The sequence below is a fragment of the Saccoglossus kowalevskii genome, chromosome 17, assembly GCF_978046115.1.
Source record: "Saccoglossus kowalevskii chromosome 17, keSacKowa6.1, whole genome shotgun sequence".
In the NCBI taxonomy this organism is placed as follows: domain Eukaryota; kingdom Metazoa; phylum Hemichordata; class Enteropneusta; family Harrimaniidae; genus Saccoglossus; species Saccoglossus kowalevskii.
In genome coordinates, this window is record NC_140657.1 from 4,597,580 (window position 1) to 4,620,855 (window position 23,276).

At 38.9% G+C, this 23,276-nt stretch overlaps 5 non-coding genes across 5 annotated transcripts; all 5 read left to right on the top strand.

The window, feature by feature from the left end:
• The first annotated feature begins 17,553 nt into the window (after nt 1–17,553).
• TRNAG-GCC (transfer RNA glycine (anticodon GCC)) lies at nt 17,554–17,624 on the top strand. The gene has a single exon. It is a non-coding gene; the product is annotated as a tRNA-Gly (tRNA).
• A 1,121-nt stretch (nt 17,625–18,745) lies between these two features.
• TRNAG-GCC (transfer RNA glycine (anticodon GCC)) lies at nt 18,746–18,816 on the top strand. The gene has a single exon. It is a non-coding gene; the product is annotated as a tRNA-Gly (tRNA).
• A 244-nt stretch (nt 18,817–19,060) lies between these two features.
• TRNAG-GCC (transfer RNA glycine (anticodon GCC)) lies at nt 19,061–19,131 on the top strand. Its single transcript has one exon. It is a non-coding gene; the product is annotated as a tRNA-Gly (tRNA).
• Nucleotides 19,132–21,095: 1,964 nt separating this feature from the next.
• TRNAG-GCC (transfer RNA glycine (anticodon GCC)) lies at nt 21,096–21,166 on the top strand. Its single transcript has one exon. It is a non-coding gene; the product is annotated as a tRNA-Gly (tRNA).
• Nucleotides 21,167–23,198: 2,032 nt separating this feature from the next.
• Nucleotides 23,199–23,269, top strand: TRNAG-GCC (transfer RNA glycine (anticodon GCC)). The gene has a single exon. It is a non-coding gene; the product is annotated as a tRNA-Gly (tRNA).
• Nucleotides 23,270–23,276: the final 7 nt, after the last annotated feature.

Here is a 23,276-nt window from a genome sequence, read left to right on the forward strand (position 1 = left end):
TGGTGCTGTCAATTAATAGTTCAATATGACGATATTTCTGTGTGTCACTAAAACCGCGGAAACCTCGCACATTGTCTGTGCGAGACATATGTAAATTTCAGGTGGAAACAACTGACTAGATTATTTGTATAGATATGGAATCTACATTATCGAGTTCTGATACTAACTTAATCTGCATTATGTCACATAAAATTCAATATTTCCTGAAATGTCCGTGATGGAACAACAACATATCGCGTTGGTGGTTCAGTGGTAGATTCCCCGCCTATGCAAAATGATTTTGGTGCTGTCAATTAATAGTTCAATATGATGTCATTTCTGTGTGTCACTAAAAGCGCGGAAATCTCGTACATTGCCCATGCAAGGCGTATGTAAATTTCAGGTAGAAACAACTGACTAGATTATTTGTATAGATATGGAATCTACATTATCGAGTTCTGATACTAACTTAATCTGCATTATGTCACATAAAATTCAATATTTCCTGAAATGTCCGTGATGGAACAACAACATATCGCATTGGTGGTTCAGTGGTAGATTCCCCGCCTATGCAAAATGATTTTGGTGCTGTCAATTAATAGTTCAATATGATGTCATTTCTGTGTGTCACTAAAAGCGCGGAAATCTCGCACATTGCCCATGCGAGACGTATGTAAATTTCAGGTGGAAACAACTGACTAGATTATTTGTATAGATATGGAATCTACATTATCGCGTTCTGATACTAACTTAATCTGCATTATGTCACATAAAATTCAATATTTCCTGAAATGTCCGTGATGGAACAACAACATATCGCATTGGTGGTTCAGTGATATAATTCTCGCCTGCCACGCGGGAGGCCCGGGTTCGATTCCCGGCCAATGCAAAATGATTTTGGTGCTGTCAATTAATAGTTCAATATGACGCTATTTCTGTATGTCACTAAAAGCGCGGATATCTCGCACATTGCCCATGCAAGGCGTATGTAAATTTCAGGTGGAAACAACTGACTAGATTATTTGTATAGATATGGAATCTACATTATCGAGTTCTGATACTAACTTAATCTGCATTATGTCACATAAAATTCAATATTTCCTGAAATGTCCGTGATGGAACAACAACATATCGCGTTGGTGGTTCAGTGGTAGATTCCCCGCCTATGCAAAATGATTTTGGTGCTGTCAATTAATAGTTCAATATGATGTCATTTCTGTGTGTCACTAAAAGCGCGGAAATCTCGCACATTGCCCATGCAAGGCGTATGTAAATTTCAGGTAGAAACAACTGACTAGATTATTTGTATAGATATGGAATCTACATTATCGAGTTCTGATACTAACTTAATCTGCATTATGTCACATAAAATTCAATATTTCCTGAAATGTTCGTGATGGAACAACAACATATCGCATTGGTGGTTCAGTGGTAGATTCCCGGCCTATGCAAAATGATTTTGGTGCTGTCAATTAATAGTTCAATATGACGTTATTTCTGTGCGTCACTAAAAGAGCGGAAATCTCGCACATTGCCCATGCGAGACGTATGTAAATTTCAGGTGGAAACAACTGACTAGATTATTTGTATAGATATGGAATCTACATTATCGCGTTCTGATACTAACTTAATCTGCATTATGTCACATAAAATTCAATATTTCCTGAAATGTCCGTGATGGAACAACAACATATCGCATTGGTGGTTCAGTGGTAGAATTCTCGCCTGCCACGCGGGAGGCCCGGGTTCGATTCCCGGCCAATGCAAAATGATTTTGGTGCTGTCAATTAATAGTTCAATATGACGTTATTTCTGTGTGTCACTAAAAGCGCGGAAATCTCGCACATTGCCCATGCGAGACGTATGTAAATTTCAGGTGGAAACAACTGACTAGATTATTTGTATAGATATGGAATCTACAATATCGAGTACTGATACTAACTTAATCTGCATTATGTCACATAAAATTCAATATTTCCTGAAATGTCCGTGATGGAACAACAACATATCGCATTGGTGGTTCAGTGGTAGAATTCTCGCCTGCCACGCGGGAGGCCCGGGTTCGATTCCCGGCCAATGCAAAATGATTTTGGTGCTGTCAATTAATAGTTCAATATGACGTTATTTCTGTGTGTCACTAAAAGCGCGGAAACCTCGCACATTGTCTGTGCGAGACATATGTAAATTTCAGGTGGAAACAACTGACTAGATTATTTGTATAGATATGGAATCTACATTATCGCGTTCTGATACTAACTTAATCTGCATTATGTCACATAAAATTCAATATTTCCTGAAATGTCCGTGATGGAACAACAACATATCGCATTGGTGGTTCAGTGGTAGAATTCTCGCCTGCCACGCGGGAGGCCTGGGTTCCATTCCCGGCCAATGCAAAGTGAATTTGGTGCTGTCAATTAATAGTTCAATATGACGCTATTTCTGTATGTCACTATAAGCGCGGATATCTCGCACAATGCCCATGCAAGGCGTATGTAAATTTCAGGTGGAAACAACTGACTAGATTATTTGTATAGATATGGAATCTACATTATCGAGTTCTGATACTAACTTAATCTGCATTATGTCACATAAAATTCAATGTTTCCTGAAATGTCCGTGATGGAACAACAACATATCGCATTGGTGGTTCAGTGGTAGATTCCCCGCCTATGCAAAATGATTTTGGTGCTGTCAATTAATAGTTCAATATGATGTCATTTCTGTGTGTCACTAAAAGCGCGGAAATCTCGCACATTGCCCATGCGAGACGTATGTAAATTTCAGGTGGAAACAACTGACTAGATTATTTGTATAGATATGGAATCTACAATATCGAGTACTGATACTAACTTAATCTGCATTATGTCACATAAAATTCAATATTTCCTGAAATGTCCGTGATGGAACAACAACATATCGCATTGGTGGTTCAGTGGTAGAATTCTCGCCTGCCACGCGGGAGGCCCGGGTTCGATTCCCGGCCAATGCAAAATGATTTTGGTGCTGTCAATTAATAGTTCAATATGACGTTATATCTGTGTGTCACTAAAAGCGCGGAAACCTCGCACATTGTCTGTGCGAGACATATGTAAATTTCAGGTGGAAACAACTGACTAGATTATTTGTATAGATATGGAATCTACATTATCGCGTTCTGATACTAACTTAATCTGCATTATGTCACATACAATTCAATATTTCCTGAAATGTCCGTGATGGAACAACAACATATCGCATTGGTGGTTCAGTGGTAGAAATCTCGCCTGCCACGCGGGAGGCCCGGGTTCCATTCCCGGCCAATGCAAAGTGATTTTGGTGCTGTCAATTAATAGTTCAATATGACGCTATTTCTGTATGTCACTATAAGCGCGGATATCTCGCACATTGCCCATGCAAGGCGTATGTAAATTTCAGGTGGAAACAACTGACTAGATTATTTGTATAGATATGGAATCTACATTATCGAGTTCTGATACTAACTTAATCTGCATTATGTCACATAAAATTCAATGTTTCCTGAAATGTCCGTGATGGAACAACAACATATCGCATTGGTGGTTCAGTGGTAGATTCCCCGCCTATGCAAAATGATTTTGGTGCTGTCAATTAATAGTTCAATATGATGTCATTTCTGTGTGTCACTAAAAGCGCGGAAATCTCGCACATTGCCCATGCGAGACGTATGTAAATTTCAGGTGGAAACAACTGACTAGATTATTTGTATAGATATGGAATCTACATTATCGCGTTCTGATACTAACTTAATCTGCATTATGTCACATAAAATTCAATATTTCCTGAAATGTCCGTGATGGAACAACAACGTATCGCATTGGTGGTTCAGTGGTAGAATTCTCGCCTGCCACGCGGGAGGCCCGGGTTCGATTCCCGGCCAATGCAAAGTGATTTTGGTGCTGTCAATTAATAGTTCAATATGACGCTATTTCTGTGTGTAACTAAAAGCGCGGAAATCTCGCACATTGCCCATGCGAGACGTATGTAAATTTCAGGTGGAAACAACTGACTAGATTATTTGTATAGATATGGAATCTACATTATCGCGTTCTGATACTAACTTAATCTGCATTATGTCACATAAAATTCAATATTTCCTGAAATGTCCGTGATGGAACAACAACATATCGCATTGGTGGTTCAGTGATATAATTGTCGCCTGCCACGCGGGAGGCCCGGGTTCGATTCCCGCCCAATGCAAAATGATTTTGGTGCTGTCAATTAATAGTTCAATATGACGCTATTTCTGTATGTCACTAAAAGCGCGGATATCTCGCACATTGCCCATGCAAGGCGTATGTAAATTTCAGGTGGAAACAACTGACTAGATTATTTGTATAGATATGGAATCTACATTATCGAGTTCTGATACTAACTTAATCTGCATTATGTCACATAAAAATCAATATTTCCTGAAATGTCCGTGATGGAACAACAACATATCGCATTGGTGGTTCAGTGGTAGATTCCCGGCCAATGCAAAATGATTTTGGTGCTGTCAATTAATAGTTCAATATGACGTTATTTCTGTGCGTCACTAAAAGCGCGGAAATCTCGCACATTGCCCATGCGAGACGTATGTAAATTTCAGGTGGAAACAACTGACTAGATTATTTGTATAGATATGGAATCTACATTATCGCGTTCTGATACTAACTTAATCTGCATTATGTCACATAAAATTCAATATTTCCTGAAATGTCCGTGATGGAACAACAACATATCGCATTGGTGGTTCAGTGGTAGATTCCCGGCCTATGCAAAATGATTTTGGTGCTGTCAATTAATAGTTCAATATGACGTCATTTCTGTGTGTCACTAAAAGCGCGGAAATCTCGCACATTGCCCATGCGAGACGTATGTAAATTTCAGGTGGAAACAACTGACTAGATTATTTGTATATATATGGAATCTACAATATCGAGTACTGATACTAACTTAATCTGCATTATGTCACATAAAATTTAATATTTTCTGAAATGTCCGTGATGGATCAACAACATATCGCATAGGTGGTTCAGTGGTAGAATTCTCGCCTGCCACGCGGGAGGCCCGGGTTCGATTCCCGGCCAATGCAAAATGATTTTGGTGCTGTCAATTAATAGTTCAATATGACGTTATTTCTGCGTGTCACTAAAAGCGCGGAAATCTCGCACATTGCCCATGCGAGACGTATGTAAATTTCAGGTGGAAACAACTGACTAGATTATTTCTATAGATATGGAATCTACAATATCGAGTACTGATACTAACTTAATCTGCATTATGTCACATAAAATTCAATATTTCCTGAAATGTCCGTGATGGAACAACAACATATCGCATTGGTGGTTCAGTGGTAGAATTCTCGCCTGCCACGCGGGAGGCCCGGGTTCGATTCCCGGCCAATGCAAAATGATTTTGGTGCTGTCAATTAATAGTTCAATATGACGATATTTCTGTGTGTCACTAAAACCGCGGAAACCTCGCACATTGTCTGTGCGAGACATATGTAAATTTCAGGTGGAAACAACTGACTAGATTATTTGTATAGATATGGAATCTACATTATCGAGTTCTGATACTAACTTAATCTGCATTATGTCACATAAAATTCAATATTTCCTGAAATGTCCGTGATGGAACAACAACATATCGAGTTGGTGGTTCAGTGGTAGATTCCCCGCCTATGCAAAATGATTTTGGTGCTGTCAATTAATAGTTCAATATGATGTCATTTCTGTGTGTCACTAAAAGCGCGGAAATCTCGCACATTGCCCATGCAAGGCGTATGTAAATTTCAGGTAGAAACAACTGACTAGATTATTTGTATAGATATGGAATCTACATTATCGAGTTCTGATACTAACTTAATCTGCATTATGTCACATAAAATTCAATATTTCCTGAAATGTCCGTGATGGAACAACAACATATCGCATTGGTGGTTCAGTGGTAGATTCCCCGCCTATGCAAAATGATTTTGGTGCTGTCAATTAATAGTTCAATATGATGTCATTTCTGTGTGTCACTAAAAGCGCGGAAATCTCGCACATTGCCCATGCGAGACGTATGTAAATTTCAGGTGGAAACAACTGACTAGATTATTTGTATAGATATGGAATCTACATTATCGCGTTCTGATACTAACTTAATCTGCATTATGTCACATAAAATTCAATATTTCCTGAAATGTCCGTGATGGAACAACAACATATCGCATTGGTGGTTCAGTGATATAATTCTCGCCTGCCACGCGGGAGGCCCGGGTTCGATTCCCGGCCAATGCAAAATGATTTTGGTGCTGTCAATTAATAGTTCAATATGACGCTATTACTGTATGTCACTAAAAGCGCGGATATCTCGCACATTGCCCATGCAAGGCGTATGTAAATTTCAGGTGGAAACAACTGACTAGATTATTTGTATAGATATGGAATCTACATTATCGAGTTCTGATACTAACTTAATCTGCATTATGTCACATAAAATTCAATGTTTCCTGAAATGTCCGTGATGGAACAACAACATATCGCATTGGTGGTTCAGTGGTAGATTCCCCGCCTATGCAAAATGATTTTGGTGCTGTCAATTAATAGTTCAATATGATGTCATTTCTGTGTGTCACTAAAAGCGCGGAAATCTCGCACATTGCCCATGCGAGACGTATGTAAATTTCAGGTGGAAACAACTGACTAGATTATTTGTATAGATATGGAATCTACAATATCGAGTACTGATACTAACTTAATCTGCATTATGTCACATAAAATTCAATATTTCCTGAAATGTCCGTGATGGAACAACAACATATCGCATTGGTGGTTCAGTGGTAGAATTCTCGCCTGCCACGCGGGAGGCCCGGGTTCGATTCCCGGCCAATGCAAAATGATTTTGGTGCTGTCAATTAATAGTTCAATATGACGTTATATCTGTGTGTCACTAAAAGCGCGGAAACCTCGCACATTGTCTGTGCGAGACATATGTAAATTTCAGGTGGAAACAACTGACTAGATTATTTGTATAGATATGGAATCTACATTATCGCGTTCTGATACTAACTTAATCTGCATTATGTCACATACAATTCAATATTTCCTGAAATGTCCGTGATGGAACAACAACATATCGCATTGGTGGTTCAGTGGTAGAAATCTCGCCTGCCACGCGGGAGGCCCGGGTTCCATTCCCGGCCAATGCAAAGTGATTTTGGTGCTGTCAATTAATAGTTCAATATGACGCTATTTCTGTATGTCACTATAAGCGCGGATATCTCGCACATTGCCCATGCAAGGCGTATGTAAATTTCAGGTGGAAACAACTGACTAGATTATTTGTATAGATATGGAATCTACATTATCGAGTTCTGATACTAACTTAATCTGCATTATGTCACATAAAATTCAATGTTTCCTGAAATGTCCGTGATGGAACAACAACATATCGCATTGGTGGTTCAGTGGTAGATTCCCCGCCTATGCAAAATGATTTTGGTGCTGTCAATTAATAGTTCAATATGATGTCATTTCTGTGTGTCACTAAAAGCGCGGAAATCTCGCACATTGCCCATGCGAGACGTATGTAAATTTCAGGTGGAAACAACTGACTAGATTATTTGTATAGATATGGAATCTACATTATCGCGTTCTGATACTAACTTAATCTGCATTATGTCACATAAAATTCAATATTTCCTGAAATGTCCGTGATGGAACAACAACGTATCGCATTGGTGGTTCAGTGGTAGAATTCTCGCCTGCCACGCGGGAGGCCCGGGTTCGATTCCCGGCCAATGCAAAGTGATTTTGGTGCTGTCAATTAATAGTTCAATATGACGCTATTTCTGTGTGTAACTAAAAGCGCGGAAATCTCGCACATTGCCCATGCGAGACGTATGTAAATTTCAGGTGGAAACAACTGACTAGATTATTTGTATAGATATGGAATCTACATTATCGCGTTCTGATACTAACTTAATCTGCATTATGTCACATAAAATTCAATATTTCCTGAAATGTCCGTGATGGAACAACAACATATCGCATTGGTGGTTCAGTGATATAATTGTCGCCTGCCACGCGGGAGGCCCGGGTTCGATTCCCGCCCAATGCAAAATGATTTTGGTGCTGTCAATTAATAGTTCAATATGACGCTATTTCTGTATGTCACTAAAAGCGCGGATATCTCGCACATTGCCCATGCAAGGCGTATGTAAATTTCAGGTGGAAACAACTGACTAGATTATTTGTATAGATATGGAATCTACATTATCGAGTTCTGATACTAACTTAATCTGCATTATGTCACATAAAAATCAATATTTCCTGAAATGTCCGTGATGGAACAACAACATATCGCATTGGTGGTTCAGTGGTAGATTCCCGGCCAATGCAAAATGATTTTGGTGCTGTCAATTAATAGTTCAATATGACGTTATTTCTGTGCGTCACTAAAAGCGCGGAAATCTCGCACATTGCCCATGCGAGACGTATGTAAATTTCAGGTGGAAACAACTGACTAGATTATTTGTATAGATATGGAATCTACATTATCGCGTTCTGATACTAACTTAATCTGCATTATGTCACATAAAATTCAATATTTCCTGAAATGTCCGTGATGGAACAACAACATATCGCATTGGTGGTTCAGTGGTAGATTCCCGGCCTATGCAAAATGATTTTGGTGCTGTCAATTAATAGTTCAATATGACGTCATTTCTGTGTGTCACTAAAAGCGCGGAAATCTCGCACATTGCCCATGCGAGACGTATGTAAATTTCAGGTGGAAACAACTGACTAGATTATTTGTATATATATGGAATCTACAATATCGAGTACTGATACTAACTTAATCTGCATTATGTCACATAAAATTTAATATTTTCTGAAATGTCCGTGATGGATCAACAACATATCGCATAGGTGGTTCAGTGGTAGAATTCTCGCCTGCCACGCGGGAGGCCCGGGTTCGATTCCCGGCCAATGCAAAATGATTTTGGTGCTGTCAATTAATAGTTCAATATGACGTTATTTCTGCGTGTCACTAAAAGCGCGGAAATCTCGCACATTGCCCATGCGAGACGTATGTAAATTTCAGGTGGAAACAACTGACTAGATTATTTCTATAGATATGGAATCTACAATATCGAGTACTGATACTAACTTAATCTGCATTATGTCACATAAAATTCAATATTTCCTGAAATGTCCGTGATGGAACAACAACATATCGCATTGGTGGTTCAGTGGTAGAATTCTCGCCTGCCACGCGGGAGGCCCGGGTTCGATTCCCGGCCAATGCAAAATGATTTTGGTGCTGTCAATTAATAGTTCAATATGACGATATTTCTGTGTGTCACTAAAACCGCGGAAACCTCGCACATTGTCTGTGCGAGACATATGTAAATTTCAGGTGGAAACAACTGACTAGATTATTTGTATAGATATGGAATCTACATTATCGAGTTCTGATACTAACTTAATCTGCATTATGTCACATAAAATTCAATATTTCCTGAAATGTCCGTGATGGAACAACAACATATCGAGTTGGTGGTTCAGTGGTAGATTCCCCGCCTATGCAAAATGATTTTGGTGCTGTCAATTAATAGTTCAATATGATGTCATTTCTGTGTGTCACTAAAAGCGCGGAAATCTCGCACATTGCCCATGCAAGGCGTATGTAAATTTCAGGTAGAAACAACTGACTAGATTATTTGTATAGATATGGAATCTACATTATCGAGTTCTGATACTAACTTAATCTGCATTATGTCACATAAAATTCAATATTTCCTGAAATGTCCGTGATGGAACAACAACATATCGCATTGGTGGTTCAGTGGTAGATTCCCCGCCTATGCAAAATGATTTTGGTGCTGTCAATTAATAGTTCAATATGATGTCATTTCTGTGTGTCACTAAAAGCGCGGAAATCTCGCACATTGCCCATGCGAGACGTATGTAAATTTCAGGTGGAAACAACTGACTAGATTATTTGTATAGATATGGAATCTACATTATCGCGTTCTGATACTAACTTAATCTGCATTATGTCACATAAAATTCAATATTTCCTGAAATGTCCGTGATGGAACAACAACATATCGCATTGGTGGTTCAGTGATATAATTCTCGCCTGCCACGCGGGAGGCCCGGGTTCGATTCCCGGCCAATGCAAAATGATTTTGGTGCTGTCAATTAATAGTTCAATATGACGCTATTACTGTATGTCACTAAAAGCGCGGATATCTCGCACATTGCCCATGCAAGGCGTATGTAAATTTCAGGTGGAAACAACTGACTAGATTATTTGTATAGATATGGAATCTACATTATCGAGTTCTGATACTAACTTAATCTGCATTATGTCACATAAAATTCAATATTTCCTGAAATGTCCGTGATGGAACAACAACATATCGCGTTGGTGGTTCAGTGGTAGATTCCCCGCCTATGCAAAATGATTTTGGTGCTGTCTATTAATAGTTCAATATGATGTCATTTCTGTGTGTCACTAAAAGCGCGGAAATCTCGCACATTGCCCATGCAAGGCGTATGTAAATTTCAGGTAGAAACAACTGACTAGATTATTTGTATAGATATGGAATCTACATTATCGAGTTCTGATACTAACTTAATCTGCATTATGTCACATAAAATTCAATATTTCCTGAAATGTCCGTGATGGAACAACAACATATCGCATTGGTGGTTCAGTGGTAGATTCCCGGCCTATGCAAAATGATTTTGGTGCTGTCAATTAATAGTTCAATATGACGTTATTTCTGTGCGTCACTAAAAGCGCGGAAATCTCGCACATTGCCCATGCGAGACGTATGTAAATTTCAGGTGGAAACAACTGACTAGATTATTTGTATAGATATGGAATCTACATTATCGCGTTCTGATACTAACTTAATCTGCATTATGTCACATAAAATTCAATATTTCCTGAAATGTCCGTGATGGAACAACAACATATCGCATTGGTGGTTCAGTGGTAGAATTCTCGCCTGCCACGCGGGAGGCCCGGGTTCGATTCCCGGCCAATGCAAAATGATTTTGGTGCTGTCAATTAATAGTTCAATATGACGTTATTTCTGTGTGTCACTAAAAGCGCGGAAATCTCGCACATTGCCCATGCGAGACGTATGTAAATTTCAGGTGGAAACAACTGACTAGATTATTTGTATAGATATGGAATCTACAATATCGAGTACTGATACTAACTTAATCTGCATTATGTCACATAAAATTCAATATTTCCTGAAATGTCCGTGATGGAACAACAACATACCGCATTGGTGGTTCAGTGGTAGAATTCTCGCCTGCCACGCGGGAGGCCCGGGTTCGATTCCCGGCCAATGCAAAATGATTTTGGTGCTGTCAATTAATAGTTCAATATGACGTTATTTCTGTGTGTCACTAAAAGCGCGGAAACCTCGCACATTGCCAATGCAAGGCGTATGTAAATTTCAGGTGGAAACAACTGACTAGATTATTTGTATAGATATGAAATCTACATTATCGAGTTCTGATACTAACTTAATCTGCATTATGTCACATAAAATTCAATGTTTCCTGAAATGTCCGTGATGGAACAACAACATATCGCATTGGTGGTTCAGTGGTAGATTCCCCGCCTATGCAAAATGATTTTGGTGCTGTCAATTAATAGTTCAATATGATGTCATTTCTGTGTGTCACTAAAAGCGCGGAAATCTCGCACATTGCCCATGCGAGACGTATGTAAATTTCAGGTGGAAACAACTGACTAGATTATTTGTATAGATATGGAATCTACATTATCGCGTTCTGATACTAACTTAATCTGCATTATGTCACATAAAATTCAATATTTCCTGAAATGTCCGTGATGGAACAACAACGTATCGCATTGGTGGTTCAGTGGTAGAATTCTCGCCTGCCACGCGGGAGGCCCGGGTTCGATTCCCGGCCAATGCAAAGTGATTTTGGTGCTGTCAATTAATAGTTCAATATGACGCTATTTCTGTGTGTCACTAAAAGCGCGGAAATCTCGCACATTGCCCATGCGAGACGTATGTAAATTTCAGGTGGAAACAACTGACTAGATTATTTGTATAGATATGGAATCTACATTATCGCGTTCTGATACTAACTTAATCTGCATTATGTCACATAAAATTCAATATTTCCTGAAATGTCCGTGATGGAACAACAACATATCGCATTGGTGGTTCAGTGATATAATTCTCGCCTGCCACGCGGGAGGCCCGGGTTCGATTCCCGCCCAATGCAAAATGATTTTGGTGCTGTCAATTAATTGTTCAATATGACGCTATTTCTGTATGTCACTAAAAGCGCGGATATCTCGCACATTGCCCATGCAAGGCGTATGTAAATTTCAGGTGGAAACAACTGACTAGATTATTTGTATATATATGGAATCTACATTATCGAGTACTGATACTAACTTAATCTGCATTATGTCACATAAAATTCAATATTTCCTGAAATGTCCGTGATGGAACAACAACATATCGCATTGGTGGTTCAGTGGTAGATTCCCCGCCTATGCAAAATGATTTTGGTGCTGTCAATTAATAGTTCAATATGATGTCATTTCTGTGTGTCACTAAAAGCGCGGAAATCTCGCACATTGCCCATGCAAGGCTTATGTAAATTTCAGGTGGAAACAACTGACTAGATTATTTGTATAGATATGGAATCTACATTATCGAGTTCTGATACTAACTTAATCTGCATTATGTCACATAAAATTCAATATTTCCTGAAATGACCGTGATGGAACAACAACATATCGCATTGGTGGTTCAGTGGTAGATTCCCGGCCTATGCAAAATGATTTTGGTGCTGTCAATTAATAGTTCAATATGACGTCATTTCTGTGTGTCACTAAAAGCGCGGAAATCTCGCACATTGCCCATGCGAGACGTATGTAAATTTCAGGTGGAAACAACTGACTAGATTATTTGTATATATATGGAATCTACATTATCGAGTACTGATACTAACTTAATCTGCATTATGTCACATAAAATCTAATATTTTCTGAAATGTCCTTGATGGATCAACAACATATCGCATAGGTGGTTCAGTGGTAGAATTCTCGCCTGCCACGCGGGAGGCCCGGGTTCGATTCCCGGCCAATGCAAAATGATTTTGGTGCTGTCAATTAATAGTTCAATATGACGTTATATCTGTGCGTCACTAAAAGCGCGGAAATCTCGCACATTGCCCATGCGAGACGTATGTAAATTTCAGGTGGAAACAACTGACTAGATTATTTGTATAGATATGGAATCTACATTATCGCGTTCTGATACTAACTTAATCTGCATTATGTCACATAAAATTCAATATTTCCTGAAATGTCCGTGATGGAACAACAACATATCGCATTGGTGGTTCAGTGGTAGAATTCTCGCCTGCCACGCGGGAGGCCCGGGTTCGATTCCCGGCCAATGCAAAATGATTTTGGTGCTGTCAATTAATAGTTCAATATGACGCTATTTCTGTGTGTCACTAAAAGCGCGGAAATCTCGCACATTGTCTGTGCAAGACATATGTAAATTTCAGGTGGAAACAACTGACTAGATTATTTGTATAGATATGGAATCTACATTATCGCGTTCTGATACTAACTTAATCTGCATTATGTCACATAAAATTCAATATTTCCTGAAATGTCCGTGATGGAACAACAACATATCGCATTGGTGGTTCAGTGGTAGAATTCTCGCCTGCCACGCGGGAGGCCCGGGTTCCATTCCCGGCCAATGCAAAGTGATTTTGGTGCTGTCAATTAATAGTTCAATATGACGCTATTTCTGTATGTCACTAAAAGCGCGGATATCTCGCACATTGCCCATGCAAGGCGTATGTAAATTTCAGGTGGAAACAACTGACTAGATTATTTGTATAGATATGGAATCTACATTATCGAGTTCTGATACTAACTTAATCTGCATTATGTCACATAAAATTCAATGTTTCCTGAAATGTCCGTGATGGAACAACAACATATCGCATTGGTGGTTCAGTGGTAGATTCCCCGCCTATGCAAAATGATTTTGGTGCTGTCAATTAATAGTTCAATATGATGTCATTTATGTGTGTCACTAAAAGCGCGGAAATCTCGCACATTGCCCATGCGAGACGTATGTAAATTTCAGGTGGAAACAACTGACTAGATTATTTGTATATATATGGAATCTACATTATCGAGTACTGATACTAACTTAATCTGCATTATGTCACATAAAATTCAATATTTCCTGAAATGTCCGTGATGGAACAACAACATATCGCATTGGTGGTTCAGTGGTAGATTCCCCGCCTATGCAAAATGATTTTGGTGCTGTCAATTAATAGTTCAATATGATGTCATTTCTGTGTGTCACTAAAAGCGCGGAAATCTCGCACATTGCCCATGCAAGGCTTATGTAAATTTCAGGTGGAAACAACTGACTAGATTGTTTGTATAGATATGGAATCTACATTATCGAGTTCTGATACTAACTTAATCTGCATTATGTCACATAAAATTCAATATTTCCTGAAATGTCCGTGATGGAACAACAACATATCGCATTGGTGGTTCAGTGGTAGATTCCCGGCCTATGCAAAATGATTTTGGTGCTGTCAATTAATAGTTCAATATGACGTCATTTCTGTGTGTCACTAAAAGCGCGGAAATCTCGCACATTGCCCATGCGAGACGTATGTAAATTTCAGGTGGAAACAACTGACTAGATTATTTGTATATATATGGAATCTACATTATCGAGTACTGATACTAACTTAATCTGCATTATGTCACATAAAATTTAATATTTTCTGAAATGTCCGTGATGGATCAACAACATATCGCATAGGTGGTTCAGTGGTAGAATTCTCGCCTGCCACGCGGGAGGCCCGGGTTCGATTCCCGGCCAATGCAAAATGATTTTGGTGCTGTCAATTAATAGTTCAATATGACGTTATTTCTGTGCGTCACTAAAAGCGCGGAAATCTCGCACATTGCCCATGCGAGACGTATGTAAATTTCAGGTGGAAACAACTGACTAGATTATTTGTATAGATATGGAATCTACATTATCGCGTTCTGATACTAACTTAATCTGCATTATGTCACATAAAATTCAATATTTCCTGAAATGTCCGTGATGGAACAACAACATATCGCATTGGTGGTTCAGTGGTAGAATTCTCGCCTGCCACGCGGGAGGCCCGGGTTCGATTCCCGGCCAATGCAAAATGATTTTGGTGCTGTCAATTAATAGTTCAATATGACGTTATTTCTGTGTGTCACTAAAAGCGCGGAAATCTCGCACATTGCCCATGCGAGACGTATGTAAATTTCAGGTGGAAACAACTGACTAGATTATTTGTATAGATATGGAATCTACAATATCGAGTACTGATACTAACTTAATCTGCATTATGTCACATAAAATTCAATATTTCCTGAAATGTCCGTGATGGAACAACAACATATCGCATTGGTGGTTCAGTGGTAGAATTCTCGCCTGCCACGCGGGAGGCCCGGGTTCGATTCCCGGCCAATGCAAAATGATTTTGGTGCTGTCAATTAATAGTTCAATATGACGTTATTTCTGTGTGTCACTAAAAGCGCGGAAACCTCGCACATTGTCTGTGCAAGACATATGTAAATTTCAGGTGGAAACAACTGACTAGATTATTTGTATAGATATGGAATCTACATTATCGCGTTCTGATACTAACTTAATCTGCATTATGTCACATAAAATTCAATATTTCCTGAAATGTCCGTGATGGAACAACAACATATCGCATTGGTGGTTCAGTGGTAGATTCCCCGCGTATGCAAAATGATTTTGGTGCTGTCAATTAATAGTTCAATATGATGTCATTTCTGTGTGTCACTAAAAGCGCGGAAATCTCGCACATTGCCCATGCGAGACGTATGTAAATTTCAGGTGGAAACAACTGACTAGATTATTTGTATAGATATGGAATCTACATTATCGCGTTCTGATACTAACTTAATCTGCATTATGTCACATAAAATTCAATATTTCCTGAAATGTCCGTGATGGAACAACAACATATCGCATTGGTGGTTCAGTGGTAGATTCCCCGCCTATGCAAAATGATTTTGGTGCTGTCAATTAATAGTTCAATATGATGTCATTTCTGTGTGTCACTAAAAGCGCGGAAATCTCGCACATTGCCCATGCGAGACGTATGTAAATTTCAGGTGGAAACAACTGACTAGATTATTTGTATAGATATGGAATCTACATTATCGCGTTCTGATACTAACTTAATCTGCATTATGTCACATAAAATTCAATATTTCCTGAAATGTCCCTGATGGAACAACAACATATCGCATTGGTGGTTCAGTGATATAATTCTCGCCTGCCACTCGGGAGGCCCGGGTTCGATTCCCGGCCAATGCAAACTGATTTTGGTGCTGTCAATTAATAGTTCATTATGACGCTGTTTCTGTATGTCACTAAAAGTGCGGATATCTCGCACATTGCCCATGCAAGGCGTATGTAAATTTCAGGTGGAAACAACTGACTAGATTATTTGTATAGATATGGAATCTACATTATCGAGTTCTGATACTAACTTAATCTGCATTATGTCACATAAAATTCAATATTTCCTGAAATGTCCGTGATGGAACAACAACATATCGCATTGGTGGTTCAGTGGTAGATTCCCCGCCTATGCAAAATGATTTTGGTGCTGTCAATTAATAGTTCAATATGATGTCATTTCTGTGTGTCACTAAAAGCGCGGAAATCTCGCACATTGCCCATGCAAGGCTTATGTAAATTTCAGGTGGAAACAACTGACTAGATTATTTGTATAGATATGGAATCTACATTATCGAGTTCTGATACTAACTTAATCTGCATTATGTCACATAAAATTCAATATTTCCTGAAATGTCCGTGATGGAACAACAACATATCGCATTGGTGGTTCAGTGGTAGATTCCCGGCCTATGCAAAATGATTTTGGTGCTGTCAATTAATAGTTCAATATGACGTCATTTCTGTGTGTCACTAAAAGCGCGGAAATCTCGCACATTGCCCATGCGAGACGTATGTAAATTTCAGGTGGAAACAACTGACTAGATTATTTGTATATATATGGAATCTACAATATCGAGTACTGATACTAACTTAATCTGCATTATGTCACATAAAATTCAATATTTTCTGAAATGTCCGTGATGGAACAACAACATATCGCATTGGTGGTTCAGTGGTAGAATTCTCGCCTGCCACGCGGGAGGCCCGGGTTCGATTCCCGGCCAATGCAAAATGATTTTGGTGCTGTCAATTAATAGTTCAATATGACGTTATTTCTGTGTGTCACTAAAAGCGCGGAAACCTCGCACATTGTCTGTGCAAGACATATGTAAATTTCAGGTGGAAACAACTGACTAGATTATTTGTATAGATATGGAATCTACATTATCGCGTTCTGATACTCACTTAATCTGCATTATGTCACATAAAATTCAATATTTCCTGAAATGTCCGTGATGGAACAACAACATATCGCATTGGTGGTTCAGTGGTAGAATTCTCGCCTGCCACGCGGGAGGCCCGGGTTCGATTCCCGGCCAATGCAAAGTGATTTTGGTGCTGTCAATTAATAGTTCAATATGACGCTATTTCTGTATGTCACTAAAAGCGCGGATATCTCGCACATTGCCCATGCAAGGCGTATGTAAATTTCAGGTGGAAACAACTGACTAGATTATTTGTATAGATATGGAATCTACATTATCGAGTTCTGATACTAACTTAATCTGCATTATGTCACATAAAATTCAATATTTCCTGAAATGTCCGTGATGGAACAACAACATATCGCATTGGTGGTTCAGTGATATAATTCTCGCCTGCCACTCGGGAGGCCCGGGTTCGATTCCCGGCCAATGCAAAATGATTTTGGTGCTGTCAATTAATAGTTCATTATGACGCTGTTTCTGTATGTCACTAAAAGTGCGGATATCTCGCACATTGCCCATGCAAGGCGTATGTAAATTTCAGGTGGAAACAACTGACTAGATTATTTGTATAGATATGGAATCTACATTATCGAGTTCTGATACTAACTTAATCTGCATTATGTCACATAAAATTCAATATTTCCTGAAATGTCCGTGATGGAACAACAACATATCGCATTGGTGGTTCAGTGGTAGATTCCCCGCCTATGCAAAATGATTTTGGTGCTGTCAATTAATAGTTCAATATGATGTCATTTCTGTGTGTCACTAAAAGCGCGGAAATCTCGCACATTGCCCATGCAAGGCTTATGTAAATTTCAGGTGGAAACAACTGACTAGATTATTTGTATAGATATGGAATCTACATTATCGAGTTCTGATACTAACTTAATCTGCATTATGTCACATAAAATTCAATATTTCCTGAAATGTCCGTGATGGAACAACAACATATCGCATTGGTGGTTCAGTGGTAGATTCCCGGCCTATGCAAAATGATTTTGGTGCTGTCAATTAATAGTTCAATATGACGTCATTTCTGTGTGTCACTAAAAGCGCCGAAATCTCGCACATTGCCCATGCGAGACGTATGTAAATTTCAGGTGGAAACAACTGACTAGATTATTTGTATATATATGGAATCTACAATATCGAGTACTGATACTAACTTAATCTGCATTATGTCACATAAAATTCAATATTTTCTGAAATGTCCGTGATGGAACAACAACATATCGCATTGGTGGTTCAGTGGTAGAATTCTCGCCTGCCACGCGGGAGGCCCGGGTTCGATTCCCGGCCAATGCAAAATGATTTTGGTGCTGTCAATTAATAGTTCAATATGACGTTATTTCTGTGTGTCACTAAAAGCGCGGAAACCTCGCACATTGTCTGTGCAAGACATATGTAAATTTCAGGTGGAAACAACTGACTAGATTATTTGTATAGATATGGAATCTACATTATCGCGTTCTGATACTAACTTAATCTGCATTATGTCACATAAAATTCAATATTTCCTGAAATGTCCGTGATGGAACAACAACATATCGCATTGGTGGTTCAGTGGTAGAATTCTCGCCTGCCACGCGGGAGGCCCGGGTTCGATTCCCGGCCAATGCAAAGTGATTTTGGTGCTGTCAATTAATAGTTCAATATGACGCTATTTCTGTATGTCACTAAAAGCGCGGATATCTCGCACATTGCCCATGCAAGGCGTATGTAAATTTCAGGTGGAAACAACTGACTAGATTATTTGTATAGATATGGAATCTACATTATCGAGTTCTGATACTAACTTAATCTGCATTATGTCACATAAAATTCAATGTTTCCTGAAATGTCCGTGATGGAACAACAACATATCGCATTGGTGGTTCAGTGGTAGATTCCCCGCCTATGCAAAATGATTTTGGTGCTGTCAATTAATAGTTCAATATGATGTCATTTCTGTGTGTCACTAAAAGCGCGGAAATCTCGCACATTGCCCATGCGAGACGTATGTAAATTTCAGGTGGAAACAACTGACTAGATTATTTGTATAGATATGGAATCTACATTATCGAGTTCTGATACTAACTTAATCTGCATTATGTCACATAAAATTCAATATTTCCTGAAATGTCCGTGATGGAACAACAACATATCGCATTGGTGGTTCAGTGGTAGATTCCCCGCCTATGCAAAATGATTTTGGTGCTGTCAATTAATAGTTCAATATGATGTCATTTCTGTGTGTCACTAAAAGCGCGGAAATCTCGCACATTGCCCATGCAAGGCTTATGTAAATTTCAGGTGTAAACAACTGACTAGATTATTTGTATAGATATGGAATCTACATTATCGAGTTCTGATACTAACTTAATCTGCATTATGTCACATAAAATTCAATATTTCCTGAAATGTCCGTGATGGAACAACAACATATCGCATTGGTGGTTCAGTGGTAGATTCCCCGCCTATGCAAAATGATTTTGGTGCTGTCAATTAATAGTTCAATATGATGTCATTTCTGTGTGTCACTAAAAGCGCGGAAATCTCGCACATTGCCCATGCGAGACGTATGTAAATTTCAGGTGGAAACAACTGACTAGATTATTTGTATAGATATGGAATCTACATTATCGCGTTCTGATACTAACTTAATCTGCATTATGTCACATAGAATTCAATATTTCCTGAAATGTCCGTGATGGAACAACAACATATCGCATTGGTGGTTCAGTGGTAGATTCCCCGCCTATGCAAAATGATTTTGGTGCTGTCAATTAATAGTTCAATATGATGTCATTTCTGTGTGTCACTAAAAGCGCGGAAATCTCGCACATTGCCCATGCGAGACGTATGTAAATTTCAGGTGGAAACAACTGACTAGATTATTTGTATAGATATGGAATCTACATTATCGCGTTCTGATACTAACTTAATCTGCATTATGTCACATAAAATTCAATATTTCCTGAAATGTCCGTGATGGAACAACAACATATCGCATTGGTGGTTCAGTGATATAATTCTCGCCTGCCACTCGGGAGGCCCGGGTTCGATTCCCGGCCAATGCAAAATGATTTTGGTGCTGTCAATTAATAGTTCATTATGACGCTGTTTCTGTATGTCACTAAAAGTGCGGATATCTCGCACATTGCCCATGCAAGGCGTATGTAAATTTCAGGTGGAAACAACTGACTAGATTATTTGTATAGATATGGAATCTACATTATCGAGTTCTGATACTAACTTAATCTGCATTATGTCACATAAAATTCAATATTTCCTGAAATGTCCGTGATGGAACAACAACATATCGCATTGGTGGTTCAGTGGTAGATTCCCCGCCTATGCAAAATGATTTTGGTGCTGTCAATTAATAGTTCAATATGATGTCATTTCTGTGTGTCACTAAAAGCGCGGAAATCTCGCACATTGCCCATGCAAGGCTTATGTAAATTTCAGGTGGAAACAACTGACTAGATTATTTGTATAGATATGGAATCTACATTATCGAGTTCTGATACTAACTTAATCTGCATTATGTCACATAAAATTCAATATTTCCTGAAATGTCCGTGATGGAACAACAACATATCGCATTGGTGGTTCAGTGGTAGAATTCTCGCCTGCCACGCGGGAGGCCCGGGTTCGATTCCCGGCCAATGCAAAGTGATTTTGGTGCTGTCAATTAATAGTTCAATATGACGCTATTTCTGTATGTCACTAAAAGCGCGGATATCTCGCACATTGCCCATGCAAGGCGTATGTAAATTTCAGGTGGAAACAACTGTCTAGATTATTTGTATAGATATGGAATCTACATTATCGAGTTCTGATACTAACTTAATCTGCATTATGTCACATAAAATTCAATATTTCCTGAAATGTCCGTGATGGAACAACAACATATCGCATTGGTGGTTCAGTGATATAATTCTCGCCTGCCACTCGGGAGGCCCGGGTTCGATTCCCGGCCAATGCAAAATGATTTTGGTGCTGTCAATTAATAGTTCATTATGACGCTGTTTCTGTATGTCACTAAAAGTGCGGATATCTCGCACATTGCCCATGCAAGGCGTATGTAAATTTCAGGTGGAAACAACTGACTAGATTATTTGTATAGATATGGAATCTACATTATCGAGTTCTGATACTAACTTAATCTGCATTATGTCACATAAAATTCAATATTTCCTGAAATGTCCGTGATGGAACAACAACATATCGCATTGGTGGTTCAGTGGTAGATTCCCCGCCTATGCAAAATGATTTTGGTGCTGTCAATTAATAGTTCAATATGATGTCATTTCTGTGTGTCACTAAAAGCGCGGAAATCTCGCACATTGCCCATGCAAGGCTTATGTAAATTTCAGGTGGAAACAACTGACTAGATTATTTGTATAGATATGGAATCTACATTATCGAGTTCTGATACTAACTTAATCTGCATTATGTCACATAAAATTCAATATTTCCTGAAATGTCCGTGATGGAACAACAACATATCGCATTGGTGGTTCAGTGGTAGATTCCCGGCCAATGCAAAATGATTTTGGTGCTGTCAATTAATAGTTCAATATGACGTTATTTCTGTGTGTCACTAAAAGCGCGGAAACCTCGCACATTGTCTGTGCAAGACATATGTAAATTTCAGGTGGAAACAACTGACTAGATTATTTGTATAGATATGGAATCTACATTATCGCGTTCTGATACTAACTTAATCTGCATTATGTCACATAAAATTCAATATTTCCTGAAATGTCCGTGATGGAACAACAACATATCGCATTGGTGGTTCAGTGGTTGAATTCTCGCCTGCCACGCGGGAGGCCCGGGTTCGATTCCCGGCCAATGCAAAGTGATTTTGGTGCTGTCAATTAATAGTTCAATATGACGCTATTTCTGTATGTCACTAAAAGCGCGGATATCTCGCACATTGCCCATGCAAGGCGTATGTAAATTTCAGGTGGAAACAACTGACTAGATTATTTGTATAGATATGGAATCTACATTATCGAGTTCTGATACTAACTTAATCTGCATTATGTCACATAAAATTCAATGTTTCCCGAAATGTCCGTGATGGAACAACAACATATCGCATTGGTGGTTCAGTGGTAGATTCCCCGCCTATGCAAAATGATTTTGGTGCTGTCAATTAATAGTTCAATATGATGTCATTTCTGTGTGTCACTAAAAGCGCGGAAATCTCGCACATTGCCCATGCGAGACGTATGTAAATTTCAGGTGGAAACAACTGACTAGATTATTTGTATATATATGGAATCTACATTATCGAGTACTGATACTAACTTAATCTGCATTATGTCACATAAAATTTAATATTTTCTGAAATGTCCGTTATGGATCAACAACATATCGCATAGGTGGTTCAGTGGTAGAATTCTCGCCTGCCACGCGGGAGGCCCGGGTTCGATTCCCGGCCAATGCAAAATGATTTTGGTGCTGTCAATTAATAGTTCAATATGACATTATTTCTGTGTGTCACTAAAAGCGCGGAAATCTCGCACATTGCCCATGCGAGACGTATGTAAATTTCAGGTGGAAACAACTGACTAGATTATTTGTATAGATATGGAATCTACAATATCGAGTACTGATACTAACTTAATCTGCATTATGTCACATAAAATTCAATATTTCCTGAAATGTCCGTGATGGAACAACAACATATCGCATTGGTGGTTCAGTGGTAGAATTCTCGCCTGCCACGCGGGAGGCCCGGGTTCGATTCCCGGCCAATGCAAAATGAT